General features: G+C 41.8%; 1 protein-coding gene, 1 non-coding gene and 1 pseudogene across 2 annotated transcripts in view; 2 read left to right on the forward strand and 1 right to left on the reverse strand.

Annotated features, from left to right (window-relative positions):
* The window catches only part of Ppm1e (protein phosphatase, Mg2+/Mn2+ dependent 1E), a 132,202-nt gene that overhangs the window by 34,073 nt on the left and 70,394 nt on the right, over nucleotides 1-27,735 (forward strand). The window lies entirely within an intron of this gene.
* On the forward strand, nucleotides 6,292-6,399 carry LOC117712100 (U6 spliceosomal RNA). The gene has a single exon (XR_004607178.1). It is a non-coding gene; the product is annotated as a U6 spliceosomal RNA (small nuclear RNA).
* On the reverse strand, nucleotides 20,324-20,448 carry LOC117712136 (small nucleolar RNA SNORA70; annotated as a pseudogene).

The following is a 27,735-nucleotide window of genomic DNA, read 5'->3' on the forward strand; positions in this document are numbered from 1 at the left end:
CCCCCTGCCCCCCCTCCCCCAGCATCGATTCTCTACAGGATTAGACGAATCCTCTCCCACTGAGACATGTGCCAGGGGCCACAGACCAGCCTGTGTATGCTCTGGTGGCTTAGTCTCTGGGAGCTCTGAGGGGTCTGGTTAGTTGATACTGTTGTTCTTCCTATGGGGTTGCAATCCCCTTCAGCTCCTTTGATCTTTCCCCTAACTTATCCATAGGAGTTTCCTACCTCAGTCCAATGGTCAGCTGTAAGTATCTGCATCTGCCTCAGTCAGCTGCTGGTAGAGCCTCTCAGAGGACAGCTAAGCTCCTGTCTGCAAGCACAACATGGCATCAGTAATAGTGTCAGGGTTTGCTGCCTGCCCATGGGATGGATCCCAAGTTGGACCAGTCACTGGATGGCCTTTCCTTCAATATCGGCTCCATTTTTGTCTCTGAATTTCTGAGAAATGACTTTTAAAAAGCTATTACTGGGGGCTAGAGAGATGGCTCAGTAGTTAAAAGCACTGGTTGCTCTTCCAGAGGTCTTGAGTTCAATTCTCAGCAACCACATGGTGGCTCACAACCATCTGTAATGGGATCTGATGTCCTCTTCTGGTGTGTCTGAAGACAGCAACAGTGTGTTTATATACAGAAAAATCAATAAATAAACCTAAATAAAAGCTATTACTGACATTTTCCTTCCTTTCTCCTTCTCTCCCTGCCTCTTTCCCTTCTTTCCCCCACCCCTCTCTTTTTTCTTCATGAGACACAGTCTCTCATGTACCATGTGTCCTTACCTGACCCTCTTAACTCCGTTCCTAGCACCCTGCACCAGAGATTGTATGTGTCTGCTGTTATTTATATGTTTATTTTGAGATTTTAAAAAATGATGGTGTTTGTGTGTGTGTGTGTGTGTGTGTGTGTTTTCATGAGTTCGTTTGCATCCAATGCTTGCAGGAGCCTGTGGAGGCCAGGAAAGGGCATCGGATACTTTAGAACTGCAGTTACAACTCTCTGTACCTAAGTAATGGACTACAGGTTCCAGTGTTCCCAGCCTTCACCTCTTCAGAATTTCCTCTGTATTTCCATATCCACCAAGAGAAAATATTGGGGAGAAGGGAGGGGGAAGGGTAGGAAGTGTGGTATGCTCAAAGCACATGATGTACATGTGGGAAAAGTCTCAGTTAAACCTGTACCATATTTTATGAACATATATGAATAGAGTGGGATCTGATGTGGTCTTAGGAACCACTGTACTGGAATTATTACGGGCAAGAGGACTTAGCATGAGCAGCCATACGATCCTATCGTCACATCTGCCAGCTCTGCTCTGTGCTACCTTGGGCAGTGGGCTGCCTTCTTTAAGCCTGTATTTCCTCCTCTATGAACAAGAAGGTCAGGTTACTGTGAGCATGAAGTGATTTCTATGCAAAGCACCTAACGTAATGTCTGGTATATGGCAAGTACTTGTTACAAAAATCTACACACAACGTGCTTTAACAATAAAACTAAAGATAAAATTGTACTAATTTAAAAATTACTTCAATTAATTAATTGAATCAGTTGAAAACTAAAAGTTAGATTAAAAAAATAAACAATATCTTAGTGTGTAGCTAGTATGTATTTTATATTAATTAGTAAATGTAAATGTAAAGATGATTATTTTTGGTGATATTGTCAGTGATTTAAAGATGATTCTTTGGCAATTTGTATGGACATGCTTGGTCAAAGCAAGATGAATTGTTCATACCAAACAGTCAGAATTTCTGCTAAATGGGTCAATTTACCTGGCGCCTGCCAGTACGGGAGGAGAGAGGAGACACACAGGACTGACGGAGGTAGTGCTAGTATACTTCATCTAATTGAACACTTTTTGCAACTTATTTAACATAAAGGGCTAACTTTTTTTTTTTAATTAAGATTTACTTATTTTATGTATGTGAGTACATTGTCGTTCTCCTCAGACACACCAGAGGAGGGCATCGGATCATATTACAGATGGCTGTGAACCACCACGTGGTTGCTGGGAATTGAACTCAGGACCTCTGGAAGAACAGTCAGTGCTCTTAACCGCTGAGCCATCTCTCCAGCCCAAGGGCTAACTTTTTAAAGGTGACTAAAATTAACTATACAAATAAGCAGAAATTGCTTTATAAAAAGAAATCCCAAAATGTTACTTTCTGTAAAAAACTCATGGTCCAATTTTATTCAGACCAGAGAAAGAAAGTAAGTTCGGAATACATTAAAAGCGGCTCAGCTGTTGGTTTGGGATGTTACAGCTGGAGCCACACGGCAGTGAGGACCATCTGCTGATACAGTTGACTTGCTACTACATTGCATTCTGTTCCCAGAGTACTGCAGTTACGTTCTAGAACGGTCCTTACAGGCAGGCATAACACTTCACACACTGGTTTTCTTTGATTATTTGGGCCTCTTCCTATTCAGTTAAAAAAATGTTTTTCAGTGCTGGGGATTGTACCCAGCGCTCACACATGCTAGGCAAATGCCCCCTAGCCACTGAGTTACTGCCCCAGCAAAGTTATTTCTGTTCTCGAAACCCATCTAAGGACTTTCCCTGGATGGTATTGACCACACTCTTGTGTGTCACATCAAGCAAACCTTCAGTGCCTGTGTACTTTACAGGCGGAGTAAATTCAAAAAGTGTAACTTGGTCAGCTTTCAGCAGGAATTCTTGGTCCCAAACAGGAAGACCACAGTTGGTTTGTTGTTGTTTTAAAGTATTTGCTTTATTTCTTAAATGGTGGATATGTGTGTGGGTATGTGCACATTCGTGGAGGAGTCCAAGAAGTTCAGAAGTTACAAGGGGTTGTGAACCACATGGGTCTTGAGAACTCAGGAGTCACCTCTCCATCCCTATTGTGTTTTTCATTTGTTTTTGGATAGGGTCTATACTGTGTCACAGCCTGGCCTGAAAGTCAATATGTAGCTTAGACTGATTTCAACTTACAATGATCCTCCTGCCTCAACTCCCCAAATAACTGACATTAAAGGGTCAACCACTGTACCAACCTCCTATTTGTGATTTTGATAGTGAATTTGATTGCTGATACTTTATCTTGAGAATATATTTTTTTACATTTTTGCTAGCATTTTAGGTGACTTATCTTGGTATTTTTTTTTCAAAGTAAATTAGTGCTCTATTGGCTTGGAATATTTATAGTTTATAGCTGTATTTATAGTTGATTCACTAGGGAGAAAATTGGAAGACTTAAATATCTATAATAACATAATTGGGAGTCTGCCTTTTAAAATAGAAAATTTAAATTCATCTTTTGCATTATGGTGTCAAAAATGGTGTTTTTGGTCTGGGTTTTTTCCATGTTCAAGTTTATTATTTTCCATGCACTGTGCAATCAGAACTAAATTGGTAGGAAAAAAGGAAGACATTGCTAACTGGTGTCTCAAATTATAGGTATCCATGTGACTCAAATGTCCCTTTACCTATTTCTAAAAGATGTTATTGATTATTGACTAACAGGCACAAAGTTAATGGGTTTCTACTGCTCCTCTGTCGTGGTTTGTTTTATGTTTACTTGACATAAGCTAAAGTTGTCTGCAATGAGGAAATCTTAATTGATAAAATGCTTCCATAAAATTGGGCTGTAGGCAATCCTATAGGGCATTTTCTTAATTAGTGATTGATGAGGAAGGGCACAGTTCACTGTGGGTTGTGCCACCCCAGGCTAGTGGTCTTGGAGTCTATAAGAAAGCAGGTTGAGCAAGCCACGAGGAGCAAGTCAGTGAGCAGCACCCCTCCATGGCCTCTGCATCAGCTCCTGCCTCCAGGTTCCTGCTCTAGCTTTTTGCTTCGGTTTTCCTCAACTGACTCAACCCTTTCCACTCTGAGTTGCTTTGGTCATGGTGCTTTATCACAGCAGTAGTGACCCTAGCCAAGACATCCTCTAATGCAGTGGTTCTCAGCCTTCCTAATACCCTTTAATACAGTTCCTCATGTGGTGACCCCAACCATGAAATTATTTTATTACTTCATAACTGTAATTTTGTTATTCTTATGAATCATAAAGTAAATATCTGATATGCAAATCCCCAAGGGGTTGGGATCCACATATCTAATAGCATGATTTTATTTTTGTGGTTTGCATCCTTACCAGTAACTCTAGTACTTGGGAGGCTGAGTAAGGAGGGTTGCCATGGGACAATGGCTAATCTGGGCTATGTAGCAAGCCCTCACATCTAAAAACAAACAAATAAAAAACCACAAGCTCCTCCAAAACCAAGAAAGAGACTAGTATTTTTATCCTTCGTTGTTAAAAGGTAGGAAACAAAGGCAGGACCGATGTCTCAGAATCCCATTTTATTTTTGACTCTCTAAGCTCCCTAAGAAAGGGACTTTATAATGTAGTCTGTTCAAGAACTCTGTGACAGAGCCTGTGGCAAGAGCTGTGCTTGACAGATTCACACTGTGTGGAAAGGAAATGGTGGGGGCTGAGCTGTTTTACGTCCTTTGCTCCAGCTTACCTCAGCGGAGACTTTTCTTCCTATATTGTTTGAGGGATACATTTTTGTCTTAACTATAAATAGCACACATTGTTTTATTCTGCAGGTTCCCTCTTGTCTTTTTTTAGAAGCAAGCAGACTATAAATCATGAAAAGAGAAGTCTCCCTTCTCTCATGTGGCACAAGGTTTGGGGGTTTTTTGTTTTGTTTTTTTCCAATTTTTTGAGACAGGGTGTCTCTGTGTAGCTCTAACTGTCCTGGGTTGTGTAGACCAGGCTAGCCTCAAATCTCAGAGAACTGCCTGGAGTCAAAGGTGTGCACCACCACACCTGGCTTCTTGTAGCTCAGTCTTAAAGCCCAAAACAATGTTTGCCTTAGACTAGCATCATAATTGGGGACTCAGCCAATGAGAAATGAAATTTTAAAATGTTTTTGAATTCTTTATTTTTGATGCTGGGCAGGTTCCCCATTAGCCTCTGAGCTGCTCCCCCAAAAGAAAGGCTTCTGAACATGGCTTCTAAAATATGTTCATTTGCTTCATCTCCTGTTTAACTTTTTCTTTTTCTTTTTTTTTTTTTTTTGTTTTTTGGTTTTTAGAGACAGGGTTTCTCTGTGTAGCCCTGGCTGTCCTGGAACTCACTCTGTAGACCAGGCTGGCCTCGAACTCAGAAATCCACCTGCCTCTGCCTCCCAAGTGCTGGGATTAAAGGCGTGCGCCACCACTGCCCGGCTAACTTTTTCTCTCTCAGAGAAAATTTAATCTCTTATGTATGGCAGGGGCTGTTTTTACTTTATATCTCTTATCTTTTTTTCTAAATCTTCTGGCCCCCGAAGGTTTTCAGATTCTCCAAGATAACCTTTCTTGGCTGGTTTGTCCAGTGGGGCTTTAAACCTCATTCTTCTGAAAACATCTTGGAGTTTTTTACCATCATGGAAATTTTATGTGGAGAAATGCCCAACCTAAGATGACTTAGGAGGAGATTACCATCGTTGCAGAAGGATCTTAAGATGTCTTTCTGGATCATTTGCTTTCTGATATCGCCAGATTGTCCCTTAGCCCAGTGAAAACAGATCTAGGAGACTGTACTGTAATTAGCTAATTCTGTCACTCCTGCCAAGACAGTGAAGGTTCCTCACTGTGAACACATTCTGCTGCCAACAGCTCAATTGGAACATTGTGTTTATTTATGAGGGGATCTGAGTGTGAACAATTTGGCTTCAAGATCAAATGAGGGAATAGGTTATATTGATAAACCTGATGTAATATTAGTCTTTTAAAGGAACATTACAGTCACAAAAAATAAAGGCGCTCACATGTGAAGGATTGAACATCACAGAAATCGAAATCTCTCCTTCATTACAAGAGTCCCCTGCTTTCATTCCTCTTGCCTTTGTGAAAGCGGACAGATGTACTGGAGACAGCCTAGCTTGGTACCATAACAGCAGATTGGAACACAGTGCAGAACTAGGTGTACAGCGTTAGGCAGTCCAAGTCAGGAGTATTGTGGAGGAACTTTGATAGGCAGTCTAGTGGGACACAAAGCATAGTCATGAGTATATGCATGCATCAAAAGTCCCTAAGTCATATAAAGTAAGACTATGCAGAGCTGGGTATGCTGGCACACACCTGTAATTCTAGCTCTTCGGAGGTGGGAACATGAGGATCGGGTGTTGAAGGTCCTCCTTAGCTATAATGACCTACAGAGTTCAAGATCAGCCTGGGATACCTGAGGCCCTGTCTCAAAACAGCAAAAAGAAACACACACACACACACACACACACACACACATCAGAAATGGAAATAGATCAGTGAATCGTGAAACTAGAAGAATGCTTGCTTTGGCAGTGCATGTACTAAAATTGGAACAACACTGAGAGAAGATTAGCATGGCCCCTGAGCAAAGAATGACATCTAGCTCTGTGAAGTGTTCTATATATTTTTTTTGAGATTCAAATAAAACTTATCTGACAGTATATTTTAGTGCCATAGTGTATTTTGCTAATAGAATTTAAAATAATAGATATTTTGTCAAAGTCATTATTATTATTTTTTGAAATGCCATTATCAAGTTCAGTGTTATTCCCCGATTTGTTTTCAATCTAAACAGATTTTTCACATTTTGGATTAACATGGTTGAAGGTCTATAACAGGAATAGGAAACAGAATGAGCTGAGTGCTGAGCAGGATTTTCAATAACAAAGGAGGGGTAGGAGGGACCAATGGGCACTGGTTAGAAAATCAGAACTTTGGGGAACAGAGGAAGTCCTGAGTCCTGAATGGATATGTGTTGTTGGCATGGGCATGGCCATGTAAAGAACCTAACTAATGGCAAAACCTTTTAGGGTCCATGTGTAGATGTTGATAGCGTGGTGGGCAGAAAATGTCCATCATAGCCTTCTTCTTCAGGGTGTTTAAGACTTGAACACTGCTCCTTTACAGAAACTGCTCCTACTGATATTAGCTAAACCCACCTTCTTGGTCAGCTGTATACCAAAGCCCCGCCTCCTTGGTCAACTGTATACCATAAACCCTACTTCCCTGTTCAGCTGTATATAATAAACTCTCTGATTCCTGGATCCTGTGCCTTTTCCAGGATCCCAGACCTCCCGATCCCAGTTTTTCTGCATCCATGTGTCTGGGTCTGTCATTTCTTTACTTCTTCGCTGCCCCATCAGGTCAGGCCTTTGGAGTAGTGTAATGCCTCGGCAGAGAATGGAAAGCTTGTTGGCTGTTTCCCACCTGTAGTTCCGATCACTTGAGAAGCTCCAATTACTCGTCAGAACTCAGGAGTTTGAGACCAGCCTGGGCAACATACCAAGAACCCATCTAAAAAGTAAAATCAAATATAAAATTTAAGTTGATTCTAGAAAAGGAGTACCATTTTAATAGCTGGAAGGAGGTAGGGGTGCAATTGGGAAGCTCTAGCTTTGAGGTAAAGTTAGATGTGGCTGCGTGCATTACTGACATCATTTTGTGTAAGGATAAAGGATAATATAAGGCCAACTTGTATTGGAATATATAATAATTATTGAAATGATAAGGATTTGTATGGTATTGTCACATACATACTTGAGAATTATAACAGTTCTGGAAGGCGTTTATTATCAGTCCCACTGCATTCACGCCCCTGTATGATTTCCTTCAGAAAGACTGGGACTTGAAGGCATTGCCCCTCACAAGAAGTGTAACCTGGGACACATTCCTAGTATTGCACTCTAGTCATGCACTCTATCCAGTGAGCTGTTTTCAGCGCCACTGCATAGGCTCGGTGCTGCCTCATTCTGGAGACAGCCATCATACAGGCCAGGACCTGTTAGTGCTCTCTACAGAGAGCCAGCAGTAAATAGTACAGGCTTTGCCAGCCACAAGGTACTGCAACTCAAAATTGTCACTGTTGCACAAAACATCCAATGTATAAACCTATGAGAATAGGCTGCCCTTCCCTCTCTTTTGAGATGGTGTGTTGCTGTGTAGCCCAGGCTGGGCTTGGCCATGCCTGGCTTTATAGAGTGATTGTATTCTAAGAAGATGTCCATCCCTCAGAACAGAGGCAGGACTGGGCTGACCCACATTTCTGAAATTTGATAATTACACATGAATGGTAAACCTGTAATGTGTAGGCCTGTGTTGTACAGGTTATTTGAAGAAAGAAATTTACAGGATCCAGAAGATGATGTAATTTTCTAGCCTCTCTCACGTGGTTCCTCCAGGATAAAAGCTGACCAGTGGGTCGTAAGTAAGCCATTTAAAACCTTCCCTTTAACTCCGGAATTCTCAGTTGGAAAATAAAAGCCATCGTCTCTCAAATTAACTATAATTAGGTATGTGAGAAAGGGCGATAGTATGTGGCTGTTGTTCTGGATTTCTTCAAGGCAGACTAAGTAGAGATTGGAGCTGGGACTTGTAACTGAGCAGCACACTGAGTAACATCCTGAAATACAATATGACAAGGAACCTACAGCCTGAACACTGGGCAGCTCCCTCCCGGTCTCAAGTGATTTGGTCTTTTGTGCTGACTAGGGTTTATCATTTTGAGACAGGATTTCTTTATGTAGCCCTGGCTGCCCTGGAACTCACTCTGTAGACCAGGCTGGCCTCGAACAAAGAGATCCACCTGCCTCTGCATCCCAAGTGCTGGAATGAAAGGCGTGTGCCACCACTGCCTGGCCAGACTAGGATTTTTTTTTTCTGGAGGAAACATGTATTGCTTTGGAACTTCTGCTTTGCAGAATTATTATGTAGTGATAATGTTATATTGATTTGTCCAAATCCACATAATTTCTGACAGCCTGCCATGATCTCATTCTTGAAGTGATTACTAATAAAAGTCACACGTGTTCTTCTAGTAGGTCTTAAGGAGTGGCTGATAGGAACTTTTAAAATTAGTTAGATCCCTGTTCGCACTGTCCCTCTACCAACTTGCTTGTTTGTTTGGAAAGGCTTATTTTAGCTCCCAGTTTTAGGGATTTCAGTGCTGGCCCTGTTGCTTTCAGGCCATGTAGAGTTAGCAATCAGGAATGATAGACCATATGGTGGAGGCTGCTCCTCTCAAAGTAGCTGGGATGGGGGGTGCAAAGCAAAACAGTTCTTTAAATATTTTCTAAGATTTTTTTTTGTTAACAGCAGTCATTTGAAAAGTTTGCTTATTAGAATATATTAATATTAATCAAATGCTGAGTTTTACTAGGGCAGTGTTGACACTTGGTCCTCTCTTTCCACCCTGTGGGTCCCAGGTCCTCAGGCTTGGTAGCAAGTGCCTTTACCCACTGAGCTATCTTGCAGGCTCTTGCTACTTCTTTTGAGTCTTGACTGAAGAATACTTGATTCTTTTAGAACATCACTGGCTAATCCTACCTAAAATTTTCCATTGTCGTGTTAGTTATAATGTTGCATTGTCATAGAAAGTTTATTCATCAACTCTTGTTTGTTTTGTTTTATTTATTTATTTTTTTGTGTAACCTTCAATGGGTCTGGGACTCATTAGGTAGACCAGGCTGGCCATGAACTCAGAATTCTACCCTTCATGACAAGACATCTTTTGTGGTTATCATGTCAGTAGAGTAGGATTTCTTTTCTATTTTTCTTTTCTTTTATGTTTGTTTGTTTGCTTTAAGACACACTCACTCTGTTCCCCCAGGCTCTTGTCTCCTTTTATTTGCTTATGTATGAATATGCTTTTTCATGCTTGAGTTATTCCATAGAAATTGAATCAGGCATTTTCTATCGCAGGTTTCCATGTGTTTTCAAGGTCTCTCCATGTTGTACATTTGTCAGGGTTTCTTCACTTTTCTTCGATCCCCCTTTCCTTCATTTCTTCTTCTGCCCTTTGCCATTTGTTTATCAACTATCAAAGGAGAGAGGCCTGGTAGGTCTCAAACTTGCTGCAATCCTCCTGCTTCAGCCTCCTGAGTTGGCAGGATTGCAGACATGAGCCACCATATTCAGCTTCTGATTCTAGGCGAGAACTCAACTGAAGCCACATCCTCACTTCATAATGCGGCTTTCAGGCACGGTCCGAGCCTTGTTTTCAGTTCTTGTGGTATATACGTAGGAGTAAAATTACAGTATTACATGATGATTTTATACTGAGCATTCAAAAAACTGCAAACACTTTCCACAGTGGTACACATTTTAATATGAGTTCAGAACCTTAATTTTAATTATTTTTTAGACAAGGTTTCAGGTAGCACAAACTGGCTTAAGCTGACTATGTAACTCAGGATAACCTTGAGCTTCTTTCTATTCCTCTTGCATCTACCTCCCCAGTGGTGGATTACAGGTGTGTGCCATCATGCCTAGTTACGAAGCTCCATCCATGTCAGACACGTACTTTACTACTGGTCTACATCCCCAGCCCTAGAATCTTAGGGGTTTGTTTTTGTTTTGTTTTTTCAAGACAGGTTTTCTCTGTATAGCCCTGGCTGTCCTGGACCTTGCTCTGTAGACCAGGCTTGCCTCAAACTCAAAGATTCACCTGCTTTTGCCTCCCAAGTGCTGGGATTAAAGAAGTATGCCACCCCTGCCTGGCAGAATCTTAGTTTTTAAATGTCAATTATTTATTTTAAGATAAGAAATGTCTTAGGATTTCACAAATTCTGTCTGGAGACAATAGCATTTCTAGAATTGCCCTTTTAGAATTTTCTTTTTCATCTTTAGATTTAAAACATTCAATACTGATTTCTTTGGCATACACTCACTGAGAAGCCAGAGAGACTTTTACATTCCAGCAGCATGGGAACATGCTAAAAATAGATCATGCTACTTTCCAAACGAGTTAACACGCAGGGCTCCCAAGCAGTCTAAAACTTACACATGACAAAACACTGGATTTTTCTTTTCCTTGTTAAAAAAAAAGATTTTAAATTTTATCTACTTTGTGTGTGTTGGGGGCGCGGGGTATGAATGCCGTGTCTCTTGTGTGGAAGTCAGAGGAAGACTAGTCTTTTCTTTTCCCCATGTAGGCTCTGGCAATCAAGCTCAGGTCGCCAGGGATGGCTCAAGTACCTTTCCCTGCAGGGCCATGTTGTTGACTGTAGATTTTTATCTCCTACAAAATGCTTATGTTCCTAAGTAAGTGTACACTATAGTGATTTCTCAGTTAAATCTGTGTTGTATGCTGTCCGTTATCAATATCATGGTTTGAAATAAACAACGATGAGCTGAGTGTGCTGATACACTAGAATCCCAGCACTTGGCAAGACTGATGTAGGGGTAGGCTTGTGAGCTCAGGGCTAGTCTGGGCTATGTAGCAAGGATCTGTTTACATTGGGGAAGAGATGGGGCATGGAGGGAGGGGTAAAACAGTAGGACAGGGAGAAGAAAAGAGAGCAGGATGAAGGGAGGGAAAATGGGGAGAGACAGAGATTGCTAAATAGGAAAACAGCATTGCTAAACAGGAAAAAGGAAACATTGAGACCAGCTCCTTCGCTGACTAAGCACTACAGACCCATTCATTATTCAATTCAATCCCCTCAGTAACCCATACTGAGTAAAAGTTCTTACTCTGTTGTACAGGTGAGAAATGCACACGGAGACATTAGTTAAGTTGTCCGAGGTCAAGTCAAGTAAAAAGCAGTAGGCCTGCATTTCATTTATAGCTTTTTAAAGTTTATCTAGTCACACTTGTTGGCCCTGATGGAGATAATATCTCTAATCCAGTGTGGAGTTCACAACAAAGATGAGCCCAATATAGTTACTATTGTATGGGACACATTTTTTTTTAAAGGCAATTGGACTTTCATTGAGGCACTTTGAAGGCTGCCCACTCTCATGTCTGAGCTTTAATTAGTGTAAGGTTTTTACAGTCACTAGATGCACTATTTTCTCAGTATTTTAGAAACCAGCAACTATTACATGAGCCAGTGATAATGAGATCAGCCAGGTCCTGAGCGGAGCCACTGCAGACAGCTTGCCGTTGGCTTTTTGTTATGGATTCTGTAGTGACTCTCCCTCACTTCCTGAAACTGGGTGCTTTCTGGAAAAATATCTCTCTGTCAGCCTCATAGAGACAGGAGTCTCTGAGCAGTCTCTGGTGGTGATGTTCAACACAGGGTTGATGAATGCATTGCTTTACTTGAGGTTTTAAACTAGCACACCAGGTTATGGGTTTTATTGTGTCATTTCCAAACATTCCTTGTTCCTGCTGAGTCTCCTCCCCTGCAGCCCACCCCTAATACATTGCTTCCTCTTTATAAATGCTTGTTAGACAAGATAATGGGAATTGCTACTGATTACTGTGGTTGTTGATCTCTGTTGCCGCACTTTTCCATAGCCATACGTGGACTTATGTATGTTTTCATGAGTATGTGAAAACAATTTAGCACAGTAATAGAAGGCAGAGATGTTGGTGTCAGACTGGCCTGAAGTTGTACTGGCTTTAGGGTTGTGTATATTTAGGCAAGGCACTGAACTTCTCTAACCTCGAGTATCTTGTCAGGAAAAAGCTTTAACATTCTCCTTACTTGTGGTTTTTCTTTACATAGTTTTAGCTACCTGTAATCAACTGCCATACAAAAATAAGAAATGAAATTTCAGAAATAATAACCCGCATGCTACTCTGAGTTGTGTATGGACTCTCACCATCTGCCTAGGATGAGACTCATCTCTGGGTGCATCATGTCTAGGCAGCAGGCACTACCCACCCTACAGTCACTTCAGAGCTATCTTGGTTATCAGGTTAAAGAAGAACCTCAAAGTTCTTGACTTAAAAAGAAAGGAAAAAACCCTAGTATGTTGAACTTGCTAAGAAATACAATACATCATTTTGGGAGATGACATTCACATTACTCGTGTGTGTGTATGTGTGTATGTGTGTGTGTGTGTGTGTGTGTATGTATGTGTGTGTGTGTGTATGTGTGTGTGTATGTGTGTGTGTGTATGTGTGTATGTATGTATGTGTGTATGTGTGTATGTGTGTGTATGTGTATATGTGTGTATGTGTGTATGTGTGTGTATGTGTGTATGTGTGTATGTGTGTATATGTGTGTATGTGTGTATGTGTGTATGTGTGTAGTGTATGTATGTATGTGTGTATGTGTGTGTATGTGTGTATGTGTGTATGTGTGTATGTGTGTATGTGTGTAGTGTATGTGTGTATGTATGTGTGTATGTGTGTATGTGTGTATGTGTGTATGTGTGTAGTGTATGTGTGTATGTATGTATGTATGTGTGTATGTGTGTATGTGTGTATGTGTTTTGAGACAGAGTCTCACTGTGCAGTCCTGGCTTACCTGGAGCTTGATTCATAGACCAGGTTGGCCTTGAACTATCTGCCTGCCTTCTGAGGGCTAGGACTAAAGAGGTATGCCACCATGCTCAGTCGTTCACATGACTTATTACAGTATAATTATTATATTTTATTTAATCTCTGCTCTGCCTAAATAGTAAACTGAATTTTTTATTATAGTTGTATGTATAAGAAGTAGCAGGCATAGGGTTTAGTGTCGTCTATGCTTTTAGGCATATCCTAGGGCTGAGGTCAGACTTCTTGCCCTGTAAGTGACGGGGGACTGCTGTGGTGTTGATTCACAGCACTGCTGGGGCTAAAACGACACATTTGATTTGGTAAAATAAGTTTAGGAATCATGCATAGTTAACATTTTTTTTCCCATTCCAAATTACTTACTATTCAATTGTAGATGATATAATCAAACAACTGGAAGACTGTATTTTGTAGGATACAGATTGGTAATTTGTTCTCTTCCACTTATGCATAGCAATGGCTAAAATACAGACTATGAATAAGGTAAGTAAACAACACAGACTAAGTGTGCATCAGTGATGATAACTTCATCATCACGTCCAAACTGCCAGAAGCCCGACGGGATTGCTGTGTGAAGTATCTCACTAACGTAGGCAAAGGATTTTTAAAAATTTTATATACATGAGTGCTCTATCTGCATGTACACCTGTGTGCCAGAAGACGGCATCGGATCTCATTACAGATGGTTGTGAGCCACCATGGTATGGGAATTGAACTCAGGACCTCTGGAAGAGCAGCCAGTGCTCTTTAACCACTGAGTCATCGCTCCGGTCTGAAAATAAATGTTTAAGAATAATAAAAATATACTTAAGGGTCTGGGTATAGCACAGTCTGTGGGGTGCTTACTTAGCATGCATGCAGCCCTGGGTTCAGTCCCCAGCACCACATAAAACAGGGTGTGGTGATAAGGATCTGAAATCACAGTGTTCAGAAGGGGATGCAAGGTCATGGGTATCCTTGGCTACATACAGAGTTGAATGCCAGTCCTGTCTCAGAAAAAAGAATGTATATATTTTAAACTCTGCTATGACTAAAGGAATTCCTTGTGGGAATGAGTCAGACCTAAAGGTTGGTAGCAGCGGGTCTTGCTAACTTTAGATAGAGATCATGCTGTGTGAATATCAAGCTACAAAGACCTAATAGATGCCCGACTTGCCATCATCAAATGAAGTATAACTGAACTTGAAGCGTTTACCCCTTGGCTCGATTCCAATGGTAGGACAAGATATTTAAAGTGCAACTGCAAAGCAGTTTATGTAAGTGATTGTATTCTAGGTGATATTTTACATCTTAGCTAAGCTTCATATTTTAATAATCAACTGGAAAGCAGGAAAGAATTTAATAGAAAAAGAAGAGAGCTGTTTTATCTCACTATGAGTATTTCTACATGTAAGCCTCCTTTTCAGTGGGTACTGCTCTGAGACCAAAATAATAAGATATCCTTCATTTAGATATAAACATTGTGAGTGTTGGATAGGTTAGGACCAGGCAGGCAATTTCCTGACACAGAAGAAAGAGCTTCCTTCCCTTACGAAGTGAGGAGAGATGCAAACAGCAATGGCTGAAATCCTCTCCAGCAATGGAGGAAATTTATCTAGAGAACTGTGGGACCAGGGCAAGAGTGTTTATTACATAGCTAAAGGCCGGGGCAGCGGGGAGGCTGAACTATGTGAATGCCAGGAGTTCTCTGTCTATTAGGCCTTCAGAGCTGTTATTCATACAGCTCGATAATCTGCTTATCTAATTGTTGAGAGCGCTGCTTAGGTCTGACTCACACTCACAGGAATTCCTTTGCTCATGATACATACTTTAAATATATATGAGCATAGTCTTTTCTCGACAATTTCCCTAGCCTGTCTAAAACACGCCAGTTATCCCCCAGCCGTGTGCCGCCTAGTGTGAACTCAGTCCGTCAACCAGCTGCCTATGCCTACCTGACATGCATTTTGCTAATGAGGGATTGAAAGGTGACAGAGGAAAAAGATCATTTCATGCTTAAGATGATGAAGCAGCAGCTTGAAGTGGGAGTTGAAGTAGCAGCTTCAGGAAGGAGTCTGGAAGGTGACAAAGAGCCCAGCTGAAGATGAGTGCAGAGAATAAAGTTGGAATAAAGGGCTCATTAAGGGAGGTAGACAAGTGGGGGCGTGTGTGTGTGTGTGTGTGTGTGTGTGTGTGTGTGTGTGTAAAAGACCAAAGAGGCTCTGTACAGTATCAACTGAGATAAACTGGCATTACAGAGCAAGAACAGCAATATGGGTTATGCAGTTGCCAACTTGGATTTTGGGGGGTTAGCTGAGATTTAGGACAACTTCTGAGTGTTTGCTTTACTGTTAATAGGAAGAATGCCAATATTGGGGTCACCTTCTCTTGTTCTTTTAGTTTGGCCTTACACCAGGATTAAGTGTTCTTAGAAGATGTTCGCATTGCTAAAGTTATACCCTATAGACATTTATAAGTGTGCTCAACAATTAAGATATTTCTGCTTTGAACACTGGCTGGCTGTGAGTAGAATGAGTGGAATTCAATGTTCTTTTCCCTCCCTGTGGGGGAAACGCTTAAGTATAAGGAACATAAGTTTGATACTTTAGTTGATAATTAAAATTATGGTGTCAGTCCGGGGTACCATACTGTTGGGATCTGCTTTTGGAAAGAACAGATGGTAATTGATTCTGTTGTTCCAGATCTGTGACGACCAAAGGCTGTCAAAACCCATTGCCCACTTGCTGTCCTTGTCACTTGTAAAACAGCGAGGTAGCAAAGGATAAAAAAGATGTCAGGGACTGGCTGAGCATCGCCAGTGCTCTGCATCGTCCACCGGGGCAAACCTGCCAAGACGGATTTGTTCTCTGCTTTTTAAAAGGAGAACAGTAGTGTCTCCTTTGCTCATGGAAACACAGACTGTGACGAGGGGATGACAGAGTTATGTAAGCACCTTTTAAGCTACTGGGCAGAATGGTTTAAAAGTCTCAGGCTTGGGGGCTGGAGAGATGGCTCAGCATTAAGAGCACTTGCTGCTCTTGCAGAAGACCCAGGTTTGGTTTCCAGTACCCACATGGCAGCTCACAACCACCTGTCACTCTAGTTTCAAGGGATCCAACTCTCTCATCTGACCTCTGAGGGTGCCAGGCATGCGCATGGTGCATATACATACACACGAGGTGATATTTATTTATTTATTTATTTATTTAACATATTCACTTTACATCATGCTCACTGCCCCCTCTCCATGAACCCTCCCATGATCCTTCTCCCCTCCTTCTCCTCTGAGTGGATGGGCACCCCCAGATATCCCCCTGCCCTGGCACATCAACTCTCTGCAAGGCTAGGCACATACTCTGCAACTGAGCCCAGACAAGGCAGTCCAGCTAGAAAAACATATCCCACATACAGGCACCAGCTTTTGGGATAGCCCCCATTCCAGTTGTTGGGGAAAGCACATGAAGACATGTGCTGCCGTCTGCTACATACATGCAGGGAGGCCTAGGTCCAGCCCGTGTGTGTTCTTTGGTTGGTAGTTCATTCTCTGAGAGCCCCCAAGGGTCCAGGTTAGTTGAGTCTGTCGGTCTTCTTATACAGTTTCTAGCCCTTCTGGGGCCCTCAATTCTTCCTCCTATTCTTCCATAAAAGTCCCCAAGCCCCATCTACTGTTTGGCTGTGGGTATCTGCATTTGTCTAAGTCAGTTGTTAGATGGAGCCTCTCAGAGAATAACATGCTCCTGTCTGTGTGAGCATAACAGAGTATCATTAATAGTCAGGGATTAGTGCTTGCCCATGAGATGGGTCTCAAGTTCAGCCAGTTATTGGTTGGCCATTCCCTCAGTGTCTGCTCTACCTCCATCCCTGCATTTCTTGTAGTCAGGATAAATATTGGGTCAAAAATTTTATAGATGGGTTTATGTCCCCATTGCTCCACTGGGGTTCCTGCCTTGCTATAGGAAGTGGCCTCTTCAGGTTCCATATCCCCAATGCTGTGAGTCACAGCTAAGGACACCCCCATTGATTCTTGTGTGCCTCCCTTATCCTAGGTCTCTGTCTTGTCCTGGAGATGTCCCCTAGCCAGGTCAGTTGTAGATTTTAATTCATTCTTATGGACACCATCCCACAAAGACATTTGCTCAATTATGTTAATAGCAGCTTTATTTTTAATAGCCAGAAACTGGAAACAACCTAGATGTCCCTCAACTGATAAAAAAAAAAATGTGGTCCACCTACACAATAGAATACCAATCCAGCTATTAAAAATAAAGACATTATGAAGTTCTCAGGCAAATGGATGAATCTTGAGAATATTATCATGGTGATTATCCCAAAGGACAAGCATGGTATGTACTGGCTTTTAAGTGGATACTAGCCATAAAATACAGGATACCCACAGTACACGCTACAGACCCAAAAAAGCTAAACAAGAAGGCAGGCACAAGCAAGGATGCTTGAATCTCACTTAGAAAAGGGAATAAAATAGTCGTAAGAGGCAGATGGAGGGAGGGGACTGGGAAGGAAGGGGGATGAAGGAGGGAATAAGGGGGATTCAGGATCAGGTGTGGGGAGGGACGGGGGAATGAAATTACATTTAAAAAAATTAAAACAAAATCTGAACCTCTTCAGTTCTCTTGTCTAAGAATTGTATTTAATGTAAGAGGAGTTGAAATGGACATGTTCTTGCCTCCGTTGAGTTGCTGAACAGACTGAACATGTGTGGGAAAGCGATTATAACACTGAAGGTCGTGTGGATTTCCCATAAGGACACCCAGGGTTGTGATCTCAGGTGTAGAAATGGCTTCTCAGAACTGTTGTCACGAAGTTCTTTAAGAGATGCAGGTGAGAAGGCTTTAGGGACTGGGTGTGTTTTATATAAGAATGCAGGAGGATGGTTCTTAGGCATCTGTAATCAGTCTTCCCAGTTTGAAAATAGCACTGCCAGGGGCTGTGTGTGTCATCTGCTGATTAGTTCTTTGGGTGCCCTGTTGTCATTACAAAAGCCCAGCTGGCCTGGAGCGCTGTGTAAGCCTGGCTGCAAACCTTCAGTCTCCTCCTGTCTCCTAACACCAGCCATGTTCCATGTGCATGGATTTTTTTTTTTTAAATGAAAGTAGTTTTGCTTGTTGGTGGTGGCCACACCATTAATCCCAGCACTTGGGAGGTAGAGGCAGGTAGATCTCTGAGTTTGAGACCACCCTGGTTTACAGAGCAAGTTCCAAGACAACCAGGAGGACACAGAGAAACCCTGACTCCAAAACAAAACAAAAAACAGGAAATTAGTTTTGTAGATTACTGTACAATATCTGCAAAATTTAAGCATTGTTTTGATTATACATGAATAAAGTATGAGGTTTAATTTTTGTGAAAGTTAGTTGGTTATCTCCAAAATTTAAAAAATGTGAGCTATGGTCATGGCCATAGCTCAGTTGGGGCCCTAGCCTACAATACATAGGGAGAAAAGTTAAAAAATGAACAGAGTTTGAAAGGACAGAGAGACTGCTTCAACCCAAGAAGAAAATGCATTAACAGTACAGTTACTTATGTGTAATTTAAAACTGTTTTCTATGGGATAAAACTAGAGATGGCCCTAAATGCAGTAGTCATAACCTGAACAATTTGGTAAATCAGAAATTTCTGAGGCTGTTTGTGGGAACAGTTCCTCTCTCTGAGGAGCTGCTACTTAGCTGCTATATGATGCATGATAAAACAACTTTTAATATATTTTTTCCTTCTTCGTGTGTGTGTGTGTGTGTGTGTGTGTGTGTGTGTGTGAGCACACACACACGCCTAAGGAGGCCAGAAGAGGACACTGGGTGGCTGTGAGCTATGTGATGTAGATATGGGAACAAACCCCAGGTCCTCTGTGAGAGGAGTAAACGATCTTTCCAGCTCCACCAAACAAACAAAACCCCACAAACATCTGGGCCAGACATGGTGCCGCATGCCTTTAACCCCAGGACTCAGGAGACAGAGACAGGTAGATGGATATCTTTGAGTTCAAGGCCAGTCTGGTCTACAAAGAGAGTTCCAGGACATCCAGAGTTTTGAGAACCTGTCTCAAAACAACAAAAACATAAAAGAAAAAAAATCCATAGATTCAGAAGCTGGACGCAGTGAAGATGGAATTAGTGAAGAGAGACAACTCTTTAACGTAACTGCTGTGTTTTAGTGACCAAAACAGTCATCTTGAAAGGAGGAAGGATTCAAATGGGAAATAGTTATTCTGTTCACACCATTTCTTTTTGAGATGAGGTCTTATGTACCCTAGGCTGGCCTCAAACTCAGTATGTAGTCAAGGATAGCCTTGATCTTCTGATCCTCCTTTTACCTCCCAAGTGCCTGGATTATGTGTGAACGACATTCTTTATTCGGTCTTGTGGATCAAACACGGGTTTCTTTCTTTCTCTCTTTCTTTCTTTTTTTTTTAATAATTTTTTTTATATTTATTTATTTATTTTATGTACACGAGTACACTGTAGTTGACTTCAGACACACCAGAAGAGGGCATCAGACCCCATTACAGATGGTTGTGAGCCACCATGTGGTTGCTGGGAATTGAACTCAGAACCTCTGGAAGAGCAGTCAGTGTTCTTAACCACTGAGCCATCTCTCCAGCCCCAAACACAGGTTTCTTGTGTCCTAAGCAAGTACCCTTTAAGGGAGATACATCCCCAGCCTCCCCCACCCCTCTTCTCTTTTCTTTTAGATTGGATGTGAGATTTATTACTGAACATGAAATGATTTAGAGTGTGGGAAGGCAGAACTCAGCACAGTGGAAGCCCTCAGGAGCACAAGTCTTGGGGACCATGGATGGGGATATACTTGACCCCAGAGCCATGTGCTTCTTCTCAGCTATCATGTCCACATTGATCTGCATTTAACTTGGTGAATCCCTGCTTCTTTGACATGTGGATCTTCTGGCGGCCAGAAAACTTGAACTTGGCTCTCCTCAGGGCCTCAATTACATGTTCCTTATTCTGCTGCTTGGAGTGGATGGACATAATGACCTGGCCGATGTGAACTCTGGACTGTACCCTTAGGCTTTCCAAAACCACTCCAAATACCTATCTAAAGTTGACACTTAGGACAGACCTGAGATCAGAGACATGAATAGCCACAAGAAAATTGTCTCCAAAGCCCCTTAGGGCAAAGCATGTAAGTGACAGGTTCATATACCACCCGGGAGGCTGTTGCTTGCACACCAGGCCTGTGCAAGGGAAAGAACCTGGTTAGTTTAATTGGCTCCAGGTTTCTTTTGAAATGGCCTAGTCTGTAATGCATGTGGAACTCAAACTCAGTCTCCCTGCTTCAGCCTCTTGAGTGCTCAAACCCACTACACCTGTGCTGTTATTGCTCTCTAATCAGGGCCATCACAGCTGCTAAAGGTTTCCTATAAACCCCAGTGGTAATGTCTTTGTGTATTATATTATGTAGCACTGGAGAGATGGTATTCATTTTATACAAGTATATTTTAGAAGCTGAAGAGATATGTCAGTGACTGGAGCACATACTGCTCTTCCAGAGGACCTGAGTTCGGTTCCCAGCACCCATGTCAGGTGACTCACAGTTGCCTGTAACTCCAGCTCCAGGGTATCTATCTGATACACATACATACACACACATAATTAAAAATAGTTAAAAATACTAGATCAATGGATCAGGAACACTCACAGCTCTTCTAGAGCTGTTCAGCTCCCGCACCTACATGGTAGGTCACAACTGTCTGTAACACCAGTTCCAGAGGAGCCAACACCCTCTCCAGACCTCCTTGCGCACTAGACATGCAAGTGATACACAGACACACATGAAGGCAAAACATCATATACGTAAGAATAAATCTTTAAAAAAATAAAATAAGTCTATTTCTGTTGAGGAAAGTTGATAGTTTAGAACGCTTTGTTAACATGGCTTCTTGACCTCCACTGGTGCTCACACACGTATGGTACACACATATAGAGATGAGGAAACAAAATGATGAAATGAAAATGGAAGGTTTTTAGCTCTCTGTTTTATTCTCCATAGTCTATAGTTCATTTTAACATTTAAGATATAAATATTGGAATAATAGCTTTAGTTTTAATGCTTCCTGAATTTTTCCTTAGGTTTACCCAGAATAAATGAAAATTACTTTGGCGTTTTCTAAAAGAAATTTAACTGGACAGATCCAGCTGTTGCATTTATAAATAGCTACAGATGTCTACAGTGATGATTTACTCAGGTTGTTATGGCAACTCAGATTCCACAGAACCTCAAAGATAAGCTATATTGAAGGAAGAGAGTACATTAAATGTACATTTAACCCAATTACAATGAAATTATTGCTTACTGTCTATCATTTTAGATTTTAAAAGATAAATTAGTTTTAGTTCAGCAAAAGAGTCTCCCACTAAATTGCAGGCTTGTGTATCCTTTTAAGGGTTTCCTGTAGTTGTGGTGGACTCTGCTGGCCATTTAAATTCTCTCTCCTCCCATTATGTCCTTCCCAAACCCTCCCTCTGTCTCTGTCTCTGTCCTCTTTCTCTGTGGTACTGAGAATGAGGCACAAGGCTTTAACACGCCAGGCAAATGTTCTACTACTGAGCTATGTCCCCGGCCCTACCTGTTATTTTGCTCTCTCTGTGATGAATTGCATGTTTATTTAAGTCTGCTGGCTAAGGCTCAGGGTATGTTTCTGAGTCCATGGGATATGACAAAGATTTCTCTGGACTTTAATTCCATGATCTCATCATGAAGATTTGCTCAACTGGACTTGATTATAGTCTTTTAAGGCCATCAAATAAGTTGATCTGTCTGGGCACGGTGGTACAGACTGATAGCTTCAGCGTTCAAGAGACTAGAATGGTTGCAAGTTTGAGGTCAACCTGGACTAACAGCAAAATTCAAAAATAAATACATTTAAACTAGAGAGATGGCTTACTATAGTGGTTTTCAACATGTAGGTCAGAACTCCTTGGGGGGGGGGGCTGTCAAACAATACTTCCACATGGCAGCTCACAACCATCTCTCTGTAACTCTAATACTATGAGATCTGAAATCCTCTGCTAGCCTCTGTGACACCTGCATGTATATGGCATACATGCATGCAGGTAAACATTCAATGTACATAAAAAAAAAAATCAATGTTTTAAAAATGTTCTTATAAGGTGGGAGTGGGTGTGTGTATGTGAGGGTGTGGGTAGGTGTGAGATTATGCAATCAATGGAGTTTTCTGGATTTTGGTGTTGGTGATAGTAGTCATGTTCATTTTATATACCTTGGAGCTGGAGTTACTGGCAACTGCAAGCTGCCAGACATGGTTGCTAGGATCCAAACTCAGGTCCTCTAGGAAACCAGCAAGGGCTCCTAACCAACAAGCCATCTCTCTAGCCCAAAGATTGATTTTTAATCTTATGTACATACAGTTGGGTATTGGGAGAGAACGTCCATGTGTGCAGGTGCCTTCAGAGTCTAGAAGAGAATATTGGAACCCCTGGAATTGGAGTTACAAGCAGTTGTAAGGGGCCTGATGTGGGTGCTAAGAACCAAATGTGGGATGTCTGCAAGAGCAGTAACTGCTGAGCCATCTCTCCAGCCCTAATCCATGTGTTTTTAAGTAAGCAAAGTAGTTTGCTGTCAGTGTGTAATAAGGAAGCAGGCTCTTTCCCTGTTCTTTGTACCCCCATGTCTTCCTTTATGGCAACTATGTTTAAATGATTTGAATGGTTTCCTTTAGGATTTACCTCTGTTTCTTACTCTGAAGAAATAAATACAGAAAGATCTCTGAGTCCTGCTGCCTCTTGCCCTTCCCTCTTTCCCTCTACAGTCGGATCAGAATTTAGGACAGAGTAACTAACATTCACGTTGTTCATATTATGTGTCCTCAGCCTAGCCGCCTTCTGTTGTGCTTACATTTTACTTCCTGTATAATGTTTTATTTTCCCCAGAGTTAACGAGTACTGCTATTCCGTTTGCTTAGTTTTCTGTATCCTTATTGTTTCTGTTTCAGACTGTGTAGCTGTAAAATCTGAGCATAGCCAAACGCGTTATACATGCTTAAGACTTGGAGTCTAACATGCACTCATGCTGTGCTGGTGCATGCTCCGTGTGGCTTCCATTCTTGGGCTCCACCGTCACGTTTGAAGTCCCTTTGCTTCTTTCCTGTGTTGGAGTCCAGGTGTCCTGATCCTCAAGTCTTCCTCTTTCTGGATTTCCTCTTCTGTTTTACAGGTGCATATCTTTTAGCAGTCTTTCTATAAGAGTCACAGTTGTGAGGATATTGTGGTTTGGTCTTTTACCATTCTGAAATGTTCCCCTCACTTGATTAATATTTTAATTGGGTGTGGAATTTAGGTCTGCATATCACCCAATTTTGAAGGCACTGTTCTATCATCTCTGTATTTTCATTGCTATTATTGAAAAAGTAATAGCATTTTGAGTTCTTATCCTATTTGTATATGATCTGTGTTTTGTTTCTTAAGGCTTTTAGACTCTGCACAATATTTTAGGTGTTCATTCAGGAAAGACTGTTTGTGTATCTAACCCTTCACATAGCATCCTTATTTTTAGTAAAACGATTTACCTTTATACCTTACTATACTTTAAAAAAAAGATTTATTCTGTTTATGTGTGTGTCTCTCTCTCTCTCTGCACATATAAATGCGTAGGTGCTTGTGGAGGCCAGAAGAGGACATAGGATCCCTTTGAGCTGGAGTCTTAGGACATGGAAGCTGCCCTGTGTGGGTGCTGGGACCTGAATCCTAGTCTGCAGGGTTGAGGATGGAGGGTCCTGACCGTCCAGCCCTGTCTCTAGTCCCAGCTACCCTTTTTGTCTTGGAATACAGAGATGTCTGGTTCAATTATAGAAAGTAAACCTCGTCTCCCTCTAGTACGAGGGAGGAACAGTTGTGCGGTGGCGTGGGAAGGTTGGTGTCTTCAGTGTTTCCTTTATGGGTTTAATGTCCATAACTCTAGCCTGCTTCCTTACTCTGACTGCCTCAGAGAACATCTCCAGCTCCTTAGATTTTATAGTTTGAAGTGTCTGAAGCCAAGGAGCAGCCTTGATGTCCATTCCCATCCTGGATTAAGCTCTCTGCTCTGAGGAAAGGCACTAGCCCTTCACCACTACCCTTTCTTTCTCTTTAAATCCACCATCTTCTGTGTTTCTCTGTTATTTTAATTCCACGTCTCAGAACATTGCTGAGATAAATGAATGTGTATGTCTGCTATTTTTAGCTAGCAGTCCTGAAATGTCAACACTATCCCACTGCTTTTATTCTCCAAGCCAGTGGGCAATTCACCATCTTCTAAGACAGCCTGTCCACATCTTCTTTGAACTATTTTTTGGTCTTGCCTTATCCATCTTTGCCTCTGTAGGACAATTGATCCCAATTCTTCACCATAGAACTGCTCTAAGTATGGTGCACCTGCTGCTTCGCTTGAAACCTTCTGTAGATTTGAAGACAGCAATCAGAACTTGGCTGTCTTCTCTGAGCATGACCCTGGTCCTCTGTTTTTGTTTTAAGCTCAAGGACAATTAGAGTGTAAAAGAAAAATCTCAGGTCACGTAAGCTACTCATCTTGGCAACTGCCCCAGAGAAGAGAATGGAGACATGAAGGAGCCATGCCACTGGGTTAAGGTCGCATGGAGGTCAGAGGCACTCTGGAGAGAGTGGAGAGACTGGAGTCACCAGAGATAGTACTTTGCTTGTTCCTCACAGGATACTGTCTCAGATTTTTCTAATCTCCTAATCATTAACCTCTGAACTAACTGTTCACAAATGATGATCCTGGAATTGAAAGCAGGAATCCAGCTAGGTTCCACACAACACAGAGAAAAAAAAATCATCTTCCTTTGAAATACTGTTATATTTGGAATGGCTCACAAAAACATACCTGAGTCCTGGTTTGTTCTCTCAGAGTTTTATCTTGTTGAAATTAAAGAAAAAGTTCAGTCTTCCAGAAGATCTCTGTTTACATGTACAAACTCGCTGATTTGTGTGTTTGTGTAGTGAGTGAGCTTGCTTTTTGTAGTTTTTGTTTGTTTGTTTGTTTTGTGATAGTCTTGCTCTGGAACTTTAAGTGACCTTGAACTTGTGATCCTCAGCCCTTGACTCCTGAGTGATTGGTGATGTGTGTCACCACTCCAGGTTTCATAAAGTGATTTTTAAAATTGGAATAATTGGTGTTGTACCCTTTTAAAAAGTGATCTAGGGCATAGGTTAAAAGGTGTTTTCTACATAAGTAACAGGAATTTTAAAGTTCAATTTTGAACTGATTTTATGTTTACATAGAAATTGCAAAAGCATACAGAGTTCAGAGTACGAATTCATCCAGCTTTCCTCCAATGACATCTGTAGTTATTAAAACTAAAAACACTGGCACTGCTACAGTAGCCCTTGAATGTTTTTGTCTGTTTGTTTTTTGGTTTTACAGTATTGGAGATCTAATTCAGACCTGACATAGGCTAGGCTAGTTCTTTAACACTGAGCTACACCCCAGCTTGATAGAGGTGATGTATTAGCTGACTTAGCCTTACATCTTACATGTAAAGCTTACATGGAGTACTAATGCAGAAATAGACAGAACCAAGTCATGCTTTATCTTCCCATGGATGCCCTTCCTGGTCCACTATTTTGTTAAGAGGGATTTGGTATATACTACTCTAACTCGTAAAATGTTTTGTTTTTTCTAAAACAGCAGAGTTGCTTTTTACTTGGCTAGTGGTAAACAGAAAACTAGGCATGAAGTGTAGTGCTCGCCTATATACTAAATTGGTTCATTCTGAACTTGAGAGGTAGATGTTACTTACAAGCAACCCAGTAAAAAACAAATAGCTGCGTATTTTGTTCAGGGCCCTGTGTGTGTGTGTGGTCTCTGTACTAGTGTAAACATACCAGTGTATGTGTGTGTGTGTGTGTGTGTGTGCTGTACCAGTGTTAATTGCTCTGATTACCAGCAAGGTCTCTTGAAGAATGAAAAGGGAGCAGGGATCAGCACAATGGTGTGAGCTGGTCCCAGAGGCCCCCAGGCCTCAGTTGAAATAAAGCTAGGGGCCCAAATTTTCTTTGACATTTCTTGCCTTGTTTCTGGCGGAATCTGGTTTTTCTTGATTTCGAAGTGAGTGAATCAGGGTAGACCCTGTACTGGGAAACCAATGTCTCAAGTATTGTGTATTTGACACCCACATGACAGAGCAAAGTTCACCTCACTAAAACCAACCATCCAGCTGCAAGCTTTCTCCCTTTTAGAAATGCCTACATGAAGACATAGATTTCCACATAATTTGATGTAATCCTCTGAATCCTGACTCATGTGTGATCGCAGTTGGCTGAATAAAGGACTCTAGTTAGTATTTAATTTGAATGTAATTAAGTTTTGGTTTCTGTAATAAAAGATGAGCAGCGGTGGTCAGTACAGAAAAGAGGCTGACACAGTTCACAGATTCCCTTCAGGTCTGGGGTTTATTAGAATGTAAGGGCCTCAAGGTTGTGGCTGAGCCTCGATGTGGGGGTGTGGGGGGAGATGAAGGTTAGACAGACACAATACAGCATATTGAGGCCTAAACATGATGGGGCCTTAAAGGGAGGAGAGGTTTTCTAAAGCCTGGAGAGAATGAACATTTGCTTGCTTGCTGTTTCCTTAATTCTTACACATTTTCAGGCCCAACACATGAAATGGTGCCACCCACATAGGCTGAGTCTTCCTCCTCAGTTAACACTCAAGACATCTCCCACAGACGTAGCCACAGGCCAACCCCATCTAGACAGTTCCTCATTAAGACACTCTTCCCAGGTGATTTGTAGGCGTCAAGTTGACAGTTTTGCTTGAGCAGGGTTACCTAGAAAAGTGTTTTCTCTTAGGAAGTTGGGAAGTCTCTCTGGTCAAAGGGGACTAGACTATACATATTGAGCTGGCACCAGAATTCATTGGTGGCACCATCCATAGAATGATAGTTTCACATGTATGCAGAATGCAAGCCCTGAAGGTTTGTTCCAGGCTCGGCTGTGTAGCAAGGTCATATTCTACACGAGGAATGCCTGAGTGGGCTGTGCAAAAAGCTGTAAGAGCAAAACCTAGGTTGCAGTGGGGACCTGAGCAGGAGGCTGGAGATGACAGGTATACCGGCTGTCTGACACATAAAGCTACAAAGAGTACACCTGGCTCTAGAAGGATTGCATGCACAGTAGTGCATACGGGAGGACTAGACAGGCACAGTAACTCAGCGTGTTAGAGTGCGTGGAGGTATGCATGAGAATGGCCCCTATTTGAATGTTTGGTCCCCAGTTAGTTGAACTGTTTGAGAAGGATTAGGAGGTGTGGCCTTGTTGGAGGAGGTGTGTCAGTAGGTGTGGGCTTTGAAGTTTCATAATCCCAAGCCATTCCCAGTTAACTTTCTGGAAAGCTTTTAGCTGTTGCTGCAGCACTGTGCCTGCCTGCTACCATGGTCCATGCCATGATGGTCATGAACTCACCCTCTGAAACTGTAAGCCCTCATTCAATGCTTTCTTCTGTAACTTCCCTTGGTCCTGGTGTTTTGTCACAGCAATACAAAGGTAA

Source organism: Arvicanthis niloticus, chromosome 6 (genome assembly GCF_011762505.2).
Source record: "Arvicanthis niloticus isolate mArvNil1 chromosome 6, mArvNil1.pat.X, whole genome shotgun sequence".
NCBI lineage: Eukaryota > Metazoa > Chordata > Mammalia > Rodentia > Muridae > Arvicanthis > Arvicanthis niloticus.